Raw genomic sequence first — 11,089 nt, forward strand, 5'->3', positions numbered from 1 at the left:
CAAAAAAAGGAGTAAACTGGGACTCGCCCATATGCTGCAGGTCAGCAGCTTTACCTGTTACATCACGGCTCCAATCCCCAGACACTCCCTTAACTATTACACCAAATGCCTGCCCAAGCCCCACACTGGACAGCCTTGCTGGGTCAGAACTGGGCTCTGGGAACCTAATCTGGGTTTCCCAGTGAGTAGCTGAGCCATCACTACTGCTCCTGCTCCAGTTTCTCTCTAAACAGGAAGCTGGAGTCAGGAGCAGAGCCAAGATTCAAACCCAGATACTCTGACATGGAATGCTGGGGCCTTAACTGCTGGGCTGAATGCCTGCCCCTGATGAGGTATTCTGTATCCTCATTTACATACCACGTCTGCAAAATCTGGAGTACATGTAATGCTTCCTCCCCGTTTCAGTGAAATGCCAGTGTTCATTGAATAGTACCTGGTCTATACAATTTACAGTTGAAAATCCAGGTATCAGGTAGCTGCAGACATAATTTCTTTTTAAAGGACTGAAGCGAAGCAAGTTAGCAGCTTTTACATTTTTATTAATTAAAATCTGGTTGTTCAGCCCCTCTTGCAAGTGCTCCCTCACATGTGGCTGTTGGCCCTCCCCCTGTACTGGTCAACTTGAGATCCTGTCCCAGCCGTAACTGGATTGTATGACCAAAGGGGAACAAAAAATCTATAGCTTCACCCATCGAACCCCTCTCTGTGTCCCACATACCCATTCTGCCCTCTGAATGAAGTCCCTCTTTTTGAAAGTACAGTGAATTCTGTACCAAAAGGAAATGCATCTTGTGCGTGGAAATGCTTCCAGTTAGACCGCTGTCCCGTCCAGCAGGACAGTCAACGGGGGGTCGCAACCAACCTAGGAGAGAATGAAGGAACAAGAGACCCAAAGAATGGACAGCAAGACAGTATGTCTGATCAAGCTGTCATTTTATTGATTTCAACTGAGGGTTTTTATATTCTTCAGTAACGAAGGAGGGAAGGAGAAACTGGGATACAAGCCATGGTCTCAAGACCGATTGTTCTTGAGCAGCCACCGTATCAACAATAGTAACCACTATATCAATAATAGTGTAGCTACAAGATGTCGGTAAGTACAGCATAAATCACATTCTGAAACAGTTGCTGGAAACAATTGAAGCTAAGCGTGTGATTAGTTTCATAACCTCTTTCCCAAGCATCTAGCCAACCGGGGGTTTTCCACTGTCCCATAAGTCTATATTCAAAATGGCTTCAGTGTAGCTGTAGTACACGGCTCCTGACAGACCGCCAGTGTAGCGTTTCACAAGTCATATTGTACTGCATGTGCAGTTCTTAAAGTGATCTCAGCTGGTGCAAAGTCACCACTAGAGTGTGTCTCTCCGGCATTAGTAGAAAGGCTTTTTGGCTGCTGAAACACAGCCTGTTTGCGCAGGAGACTTGGTTTGCTCTAAGGAGAGGGCAAACCTTGGGATGACTGGAACTTGGAGCTGCGATCTAAGGTATCCCCGTGTTTCTTACCTTGACTACAGCTACTTCCTATGTCACGCCTGCTGTGAGCCGCAGGTTGAGCCATGCCGGAACACACGAGATTCCCATTGTTAACGCTTTACACTTTGGTCTTCCCAGGTGGCATGGGAGTGAAGCGGACCTGTACCCTACCTGAATGCTGCCCAGGCCCTTGTTCTTTTGCGTTACTAGAGCCTGGGACTCGTGAGGCACCCTGGGGTTGGAGCCAAAACTGATGGCGTACAGCTGCTGTAACAGCAGACCAGTGGCTTAAGCTACAAGATCTACTTTCTTAATGATTCTGGAGGTTAGAAGTCAGATCAAGGTGTCATCAGATTGGTTTCTTCTGAGGCCTCACTCCTTGGTCTGTGGGTGCCCCGTTGCTGTGTCCTCATGTGCGTGTTTCTTCCAACCTTGTGAAGAAACTGGTTGTGTTGGGTTAGGACCCACCCAAATGACCTCATGTAAAGGCTCCATCCCCACATGCACATCCATTCTGAAACGCTGGGGATTAAGATATTCATGTATTGACTTGGAGGGAGGGAGGGGACCACATTCAGCAGTAACCACCAGAGTATGAAGTGAGGAAGGGGCAGGGCGTGGGACACACCCACTTACAACCGTTTGAAGCAGGCCTCCGCACACCTGCTCGAGACATTCCTAGGAAGTAAGTGGGTATCATTATGCCTGTTTCACAGATGAAAACATCAAGACCCAAGAGCTGCAGTGCATTGCCTGAGGTCATACAAGGAGCAGCAGAGCCAGACATGGGACGCAGAGCTGCCCAGTGGCATTATGCCACGCCCACAGGATGGGCTCTGTCAAGGACCTACTAAAGGAAAAGAGAAATCAAAAAATGGGGAGCTGTGCCTGCAGTTGTAACAGGCTTTTTACATAAAATAGTAAAAAAAAAATAGAATAGCTACCATATTATTCATTTGAAAGAGTAGCAAGCAATGCAGGAGGAGATTGAGATCTTTCATCTACTGGCTCACTCCTCAGATGCCTACAGCCACCAGGGCTAGTGCAGGTGACAGGAACTCCACCCAGGTCTTCCATGCTGGTGGCAGGAACCCAAGTAACTTGGGCCAGCATCCCCTGCCTCCCTGGTGCATTAGCAGAAAGCTGGATGTTAAGTGCTGAGTGACCAGCACTTGAACCAGGCACACGAAATGAACTGGGGGTGTCCCAAGCAGACACTAGGCGCATTGCACCGCAGTGCATGCCTCAGTAAATACCAGCTTAATAACTCATATCAGGAATTCACTACTCTTGTTTTTTTTTTATTTTTTGACAATCTTGACATAATTAGGGTAAAAGTTTCAAGTGCTACAGGAAGATGGGCAAGACAATTAGTTCCGTATTGTTTCCTTCACATATCTGACGTAAAAGGGGATTTTAAGGGAGAAGCCCCACCCAGTCTCCCACCCACCCCAGGTCCTGGATGTGAGGCATGCTCCGAGGGTCTTGCTCAAGTGGTTTTGATAGTTCAACAGTTCTGAATTGCTGCCATTCTCACCACTCCAAGCACGATGAGGTTGTTGAAGAATCCACTGATTGACATAGTCCATCAAAGAGTCTCCATTTGCCCAGTTTTTCACTACCAACATATAGCTGAGGTGGTTGATTGACTTGTTCTGTCTTCTGTCTTTTAATGGTTAGGGTTCTGAGTCCGGAAGCTCGATTGGGGGGATCCCAGAAGAAACTTTGAGGTGTTCCCAGACCAGATTCTTGTATGTACTAGCAAGCACAGGGCCCAGCACAGTCTATTGCCCGGATCAGCTGGTGGTTGCAATTGCTGGATTGGTTCTCTTTCCATCCCTGTCTTACACTGGAACCAGTGGGTGTTGCAGTCCAGCCTGGTTCTGCCCAGCACATACTCGGCCCTTGCATAAACCAGTGGAAGCTGCAGCCTAGTCAAAGCGACCCACAATAACCCCCACCAGGCCCGCCTCCTGCCCTGGTTTGCCAGTATGTGTGGCAGACTAGTCCAGTCTGTCCCACATCCCCTTCTGCTCTCATACATTTAAATGGGCATTAAAACCTTGTTCCATCTAACCGGCTCAACTGTCCAGCCTTCACAGATGTAGTTGGGTGTCTCTCAAGCCACCCCAGCCCTCATCCTAGTTTTCGTGCCCTTCCGTGGGGGGTGGTAACCCAAGAAGGAGGAGCCCACTATTCCCCTCCCAGGCCACTCCCAATCCCGGATTATGCACTCTCCAGGTGGTTCTGTGGTTTAACTTGACAGAACTAGTCCCCACTGCCAGCTTCTGGCAGCTGATGCTGCAGCTAAGCCCAAACAACCCTCACCCACTCCAATTGTAGATTGCACCAGTAGGAATAATCAGCCTAGCCTGGCTTTTCCCTGATCTGGTCCACATGAGGCGCACAGGTGTTGTAGCCCTGCCTAGTCTGGTCTGTCCCCATCCCAGCTCACGCTCTCCAGTGGGAGTAGCTGTGCAGCAAGGGAACCATCCCTTATTCCCCTGTTGAGTCTGCCCCCTCCCTTCCTGATTCTCACATGTGCTGGTTGGGTGCTGCAGTCACATCTGGCACAGGCAACCTCACCTTGGCATTCCGTACTGTGCACTGCTTTTGTCGCGACCGAACCTGACTTGACCCACACTCTGCTCCGGCGTTCGGATTTGCCAGTGGATGACGTGAACTGATTCAGCCTGGTCTGCCCCCAACCCATCCTGTATGCCAGTGGGACACTTTCCATGACCTCTTCTGGGCTGTTTCCTTCCATGCTTCTTGCGCTTACTTGCAGGGTCTGTGTCCTGCCAGAGGAGTTGCCCAGGATGCTCCATCAGAACCCCTCCAAGTGCCAGGTCTCGCGCATACCAGTGGGTCCATGAGCCAGCACTACTCAGTTCACCTCCTGTCCTAGCAGGAACAGTGGCTTTTCTTAACTGGCCTTCGACCCATTCTGGTTCTTGCTGTTGGATATTTCAGCCCAGCCATGGCTCGTCCATACCCACATATAGCTCATACATGGCTCTGTTGGGGTTGAGACCTAGCCTAGTCCGTCCCACATCTACCCTGGTCCTCCAGAACACCAGAAGGCTTTGCAGTCTGACCCTGCCCGGTGCGTCAAGTCCCAGTCCGCACTTGTGCCAAGGGAGACTAAGGAATTCATTACTCTTGACTTAACCCTTAATCGAAATTTACCAAGTGGGTGAAAGTTACTACTAAGGTCAAAGTGTCTTAGCTAATGTAAATCTAGACCTCTCTTTGAGCTTTGAGAGCAGATTTGATCCAGTAAGTACTTAGGTACAACCATATCTTACATCTCCAAATTTATGTCCAAGTTATTAGGAATCAAAACAAAGCCTTTATTTCTTTGCTTTTTGTAATAGCAGTGTTGCATCCACTCAACCACTAAAACAGAATGATGCATTCACCAGTGACCATCACAATTATATTAGAATGAGAGGCAAGGCTGAGCCCTTTACCAGAGTGTAGCCCCAAACAGCACTTTTATCGGGGCAGTTTACAAAAGCTTGTTGTGGCTGGACCTCCTGTACCCATGTCTTCTCTGGTCTGTAGTTAAGATAACCAGACTCAGACCTTGGAGCCACCTATGAGATAACCAGGTCTTGATTTCTGGGAACTGAGAATTATCTGTGCTAAAGGGTCATAGGCCCTCGGCCTGTGAGCTCAATCTCACAGTTTCATACTCAAGCAAGCAAAGCAGAAATTACAAAAGCGAAAAATATTGCAGTTAGCAATGAACTATGTTAATTCCATTTTGTTTTCAACTCTACAGTAGACACAGGAATGTCCCCTAAGAAAAATTCTCCCTTACCTTTCTTTTGTAAACAGCAAGTAGTAAGGCATGACCTCTAAGAGAAATTGGAATGTCGCTGAGACAGTTTATCTTGTTTTCAAATTCTATGCATAGAAAATAAGCAGCAATGACTTCAGTTGATTGCAGTGTATGTTCAGTTCTCACCTGAAACGTACCACATTGGAAAAACCTGTGAACTAAAGCTCATTCAATCACATTTTTTTTTAATATATATATTTTTTACTGGAAAGGCAGATATAAGAGAGAGGAGGAGAGACAGAGAGGAAGATCTTCCATCCGATGATTCACTCCCCAAGTGACTGCAATGGCCGGTACTGCGCCGATCCAAAGCCAGGAGCCAGGAGTCTCTTCCAGGTCTCCCACGCGGGTGCAGGGTCCCAAGGCCGTCCTCGACTGCTTTCCCAGGCCACAAGCAGGGAGCTGGATGGGAAGCGGGACTGCTGGGATTAGAACCGGTGTCCATATGGGATTCCCACGTGTTCAAGGCGAGGACTTCAGCCGCTAGACCACAGCACTGGGCCCTCAATCACATTTCAAAATAGAAAACATAGGAACTAGGAAACATTTAAACAACATTAGAAAGGGATCTTGATTTTTTTTTTTCACAACTCTGAAAAATACTACATTCAATGTGAAATATAGAAAGGGGAAACTAGGGGTTGGCATGTTGGCTCACCAGGCTAATCTCCACTGGCAAGTACTGGTATACCATGTGGGCACTGGTTCATGTCCCGGCTATTCCATTTCCCATCCAGCTGCCTGCTTATGGCCTGGGAAAACAACGGAAATTGTCCCAAAACCTTGAGGTCCTATACCCACATGGGAAACTCAGAAGCTCCTGACTCCAGATCAGCTCAGCTTTGGCCATTGTGGCACTTGGAGAGTGAACCAGCAGATAGAAGATCTTCCTCTCTGTCTCTTTGTATAAATCTACCTTTCCAATAAAATTTTTTACAAAAAAAATTCTTTTTGAGTAAGGGTTAGGGGCCCGGCGGCGTGGCCTAGCGGCTAAAGTCCTCGCCTTGAAAGCCCCGGGATCCCATATGGGCGCCGGTTCTAATCCCGGCAGCTCCAATTCCCATCCAGCTCCCTGCTTATGGCCTGGGAAAGCAGTTGAGGATGGCCCAATGCATTGGGACACTGCACCCGTGTGTGAGACCTGGAAGAGGTTCCTGGTCCCGGCATCGGATCGGCGTGCACCGGCCCGTTGCGGCTCACTTGGGGAGTGAATGATTGGACGGAAGATCTTCCTCTCTGTCTCTCCTCCTCTCTGTATATCTGACTTTGTAATAAAAATTTTAAAAAAATCTTTAAAAAAAAAGGGTTAGGACAATTTTCTGAGACTTGGAGCATGGATTTATTATTTTGAATTTTTAAATTGAAAGGTAGAGAGAGATATCCTCCATCTGTTGAATCACAAATACCTATGACAGCTGGGACTGAGCCAGACCAAAGCTAACAGCCAGGAATTGCATCCAGTTCTCCTAGCTGAGCTGCCATCTGCTGCTTCCTGGGTGCACATTAGCAGGAAACTTGATCAGAAGTGAAGGCAGAAATTGAACTCTAGTATGAGATTGGAGCAGCCCAAAAGCAGCAACTTTAGCCACTGTATCCATAGCATCTGCCCCTCGAAAATTTTTTTCAATCGAAATAAACTTACTGGTCCTGGCATGATGGCACAAAAGCTGAATCCTTACTTTGCAAGGGCTGGGATCCCATATGGGTGCTAGTTTCATATCCTGGCTGCTCCACTTCCCATTTAGCACCCTTCCAATGGCCTGGAAAAGCAATACAGGATGGTCCAAAGCCTTGGCACCCTGCACCCACATGGGAGACCCAAAAGAAGCTCCTGGCTCCCGGTTTTGGACTGGCTCAGTTCCAACTGCTGCAGCCATTTGGGGAGTGAACCAGCAAATGGAAATCTTTCTCTGTCTCTCATTTCTGTGAATCTCCTTTCCAATGAAAATAAATAAATCTTTTTTAAAAAGTTTTGTTTATTTGAGAAGCAGATAGAGGAAGATGGAGATTGTGTGTGTGCTGGTTCACTTTCCAAATGTCCACAATAGCTGGAGGTAGGCCAGGCCAAAGCCAGGATCCTAGAACTCAATCCAGATGTCTCACATGGGTGGCAAGGAACCCACAGGGTACATTAGCAGGAGCTGGAATAGGAAGCAACTTTGTAACCCAATCCCAGTCACTTTGATACGGGATGTGTGTCCCAAGCAACATCATGATGCATAGCCATATGCCCAATGCCTCAAAATATCTTAAGTGTACCACCTTCTCCCATTCTCACAGTGCCACATGTCCTTTGGACTCCTGCTAGGAATCCCAACTTTGTCTTCCTACCCCTCCCATACCTTTCTATCCACAGGAAGTGGTGAACTTGAGCTTAGTATGAAGATGTCTTGCTTAATGGTTTTATCATTCAAGAAGGCAAATATGATCATGTGTCTGCTTAAAACCCTGCAGTTTGTAATTGTACCTAGAACACCATCTCCAACCCACCTTCCTCCTGGCCACCCTACTGCCTCCTTCCACATTTTCACTTCCAGCGGCCACTCAACTCTTTCCTACCTCTGAGGGCATTGGGGTGGTGATTACTCAGCTTTGGAAATTGTCTGCCTGCATCTGTCTGAGTCATGGCAACTCATGTCAGAATTCAGAGAGGTCTCCCGGCCCTCTAACCTAAATCACACCATCACTCACTACACTTTTGCTAGGCTTGTAATTATGTATATGTTAGATGCCCTGATTGCTCCTGGCCCTGGACATGGGTCTGTTGTTTAGAGACTCTGGGCTGTAGGTGCAAGGGATGAAGGCAGGAGGTAGGCAGTGAGCGAAAAGGAATTGAGGATTGCCAGCATGTGCCCACAGCCACTTCTCCACTGCACCAGCACCACTCAAAGTCTGTATCACCTGCCATGCAGACTGGCTGAGTCTCACCACCTGAAAACCCGGGCTGGCTTATAAGTAACCAATGTGACAACTGCAGGCTGGCTTCCTGTGGTGACCCATAGGCTGTTACAATAATTTCACTGCAATGAATTGGCCATGGTTGATAGAGCCACCCCACTGTGCCCATGACACCTTGACACTTATGAGATTTCAAAAATAAATAAATAAAAGGGCATAAATATGAGCAACATTCAAGTCCACCCCCAAATTCTGTCTCCCTGAAATATTCTCTGCCCCAGACACCACCTTTAATAGTGTTTTTTTTTTAAAGATTTATTCATTTTTTATTACAGCCAGATACACAGAAAGGAGGAGAGACAGAGAGGAAGATCTTCCGTCCAATCATTCACTCCCCAAGTGAGCCGCAACGGACCGGTACGCGCCGATCCGAAGCCGGGAACCAGGAACCTCTTCCAGGTCTCCCACGCGGGTGCAGTGTCCCAATGCATTGGGCCGTCCTCGACTGCTTTCCCAGGCCACAAGCAGGGAGCTGGATGGGAATTGGAGCAGCTGGGATTAGAACCGGCACCCATATGGGATCCCGGGGCTTTCAAGGCGAGGACTTTAGCCGCTAGGCCATGCCGCCAGGCCCACCACCTTTAATAGTGTTAAGAAGACAGCTGCAAAGTTTGTTAAAGGTGATTCTCTCTTGCTCGCTCTCGCTCTCTCTTTCTCTCTCCAAGCGTGTACATGCCCTTTGCCTGTACACAAATCTGGCTTCCCTTGCTGGCTTTGACCCACATCTCTTCCTTGAATCCTTTCTTGCACAGAGACATGAACTTGAACCAATTCTGGCCATGGGCCACCCCTACAATACAAGGTCATCTACAGGAAACCAAAGTATGTCACCAACGTGTTAGGGATCTCATTTCTGGCTCAAGGCCCAGGAGATGAGCAGTTGGGAGGTGAGGTAAGGATGACCTTGTAGGGTGTGGGTCGGAGGTAAAGTGATCCTAATTGTCTTAATGGCTTAAGTTTTTAATTTAGGCCGTGGCTGATGTGATTATTTGCCAGCACATGAGAGTGAGACTGTTTTAATCTGACTTTTCATGTGTTAACTAGTTGGCTGATCTGGTACAGAATGATAATGTTATTGACAATGTTTTACTGCTTTTTAAAAGAGGGATTTATTTATTCATCTAAAAGGCAGAGTAACAGAGTGTGAAACAGAGAGATATCTCTCATCTTTCAGTTTACTTCCCAGATGGCCACAATGATAGAGCTGGGCCAGGTCAAAGCCAGGAACTAGGAGCTTCATTCAGGTCTTCTATATGGGTTTGTGGGAGTCTAAGCTCTTGGGCCATCTGGGAACTGGAGCAGCCAGGACTCAAATTGTGCCTAAATGAGATGCTGGCTTTGCAAGCGGTAGCTTAACAAGCTATGTCAAAGCGGCAGCCCTGACCATCGGATTCGAGGACTTTAGAATTGCAGTGGGCTGAGGCGGTTGAGTCAGTAACTGCTTCCATTTATGGATGAGAAGCCAAGCATGGTGGCTGGTAACTTTTCCAAGGTCACACTGAGCTAGTGTGCAGCTGGCTGCTGCTTCCCAGGGAGCAGAGTAACAAGAAGCTGATCAAAAGCAGAGACAGGACTTGAATCAGCACTCTGCTATGAGATGGGGGCATCCCCGGCAGCAACTTGATCCACAGTGCCACCGTGTCTGCCACTCAAAATCTAGCACCCAAGTAAACTTATTTTTTAATTCCACCTTTCTTTAATTCTTTGAAGTACGCTCCTATTCAAACCAGTCCCTGGTGCAGTCTGTGTCGGCAGCCTCTCAGGGTAGCGTCCCTACATTATCTTCAAGTGAGTGAAATCATGATGCTTCGACGTCCAGGAAGATAGGAAGTGAAGAGCAGCATTCAGAGAGGCAAGCCTGGACAGAAGAAGAGGAAAGACGAGCTTTGTTTCAAAATAGCTTTCCTAAAAGTTTTGTCTTTGGCCCATTGCAATGGCTTAGTGGCTAAATCTTCACCTCGCATGCCTTGGGATCGATCCCATATGGATGCCAGTTCATGTCCCAGCTGTTCTACTTTCCATCCAACTCCCTCCTTGTGACCTAGGAAAGCTATCAAGCATGGCCCAAAGCCTTGGGATACTGCACCTGAGTAGGAGACCCAGAAGCAGCTCCTGGCTCCTGGCTTTGTAGCGGCTCAGCTCCGGCTGATGCATCCACTTGGGGAGCGAACCAGCAGACGGAAGATCTTCCTCTTTGTCTCTCCTTCTCCCTGTAAATCTTCCAATAAAAAAATAAATATTAAAAGTAAAGTTCTGTCTTGTTTATTTGAAAAGCAGAGATGGAGAGAGCTGGAGATTGTGCATTTCAGTTTCTCATCCACTTCCCAAATACCCACAACAGCTGGGCCAGGCTGAAGCCAGGAGCCTAGAACTCAACCCAAGTCTCATCTGGGATCTGACCAAACCTGGACTAGTGCATTCACACAACTTTATGCTGAGTCACTAATTAGCATAAAGCAACACTCCAACAAAGCAGGATATTTTTAGCATTGGTAAACTCAATGTTCCAGTGTCTTTTTTTTTTTAAGACTCATTTATCTGGAAAGCAGAGTTAGAGTAGGAGATATCTGTTGATACGCTCCCCAAATGGCCAAAACTGTCAGGGCTGGGCAGGCTGAAGCCAGGAGCCCGGATCTCCATCATGTGGGTGTCAGAGCCCCAAGTGCCTGGGCCACCTGCTGGGGCATCTGCAGGTACATTAGTAGGGGGCTGAATGGGAAGTGGAGCAACACGGTAGGATCAAGGTGCCTATATATTCACAAGCAGCAGCTTGGCCTGGTGCACCACCAGGCTTGCTCCTCCTTGATCTTT

This window comes from Ochotona princeps, chromosome 1 (genome assembly GCF_030435755.1).
Source record: "Ochotona princeps isolate mOchPri1 chromosome 1, mOchPri1.hap1, whole genome shotgun sequence".
NCBI classification, from domain to species: Eukaryota; Metazoa; Chordata; class Mammalia; order Lagomorpha; family Ochotonidae; genus Ochotona; species Ochotona princeps.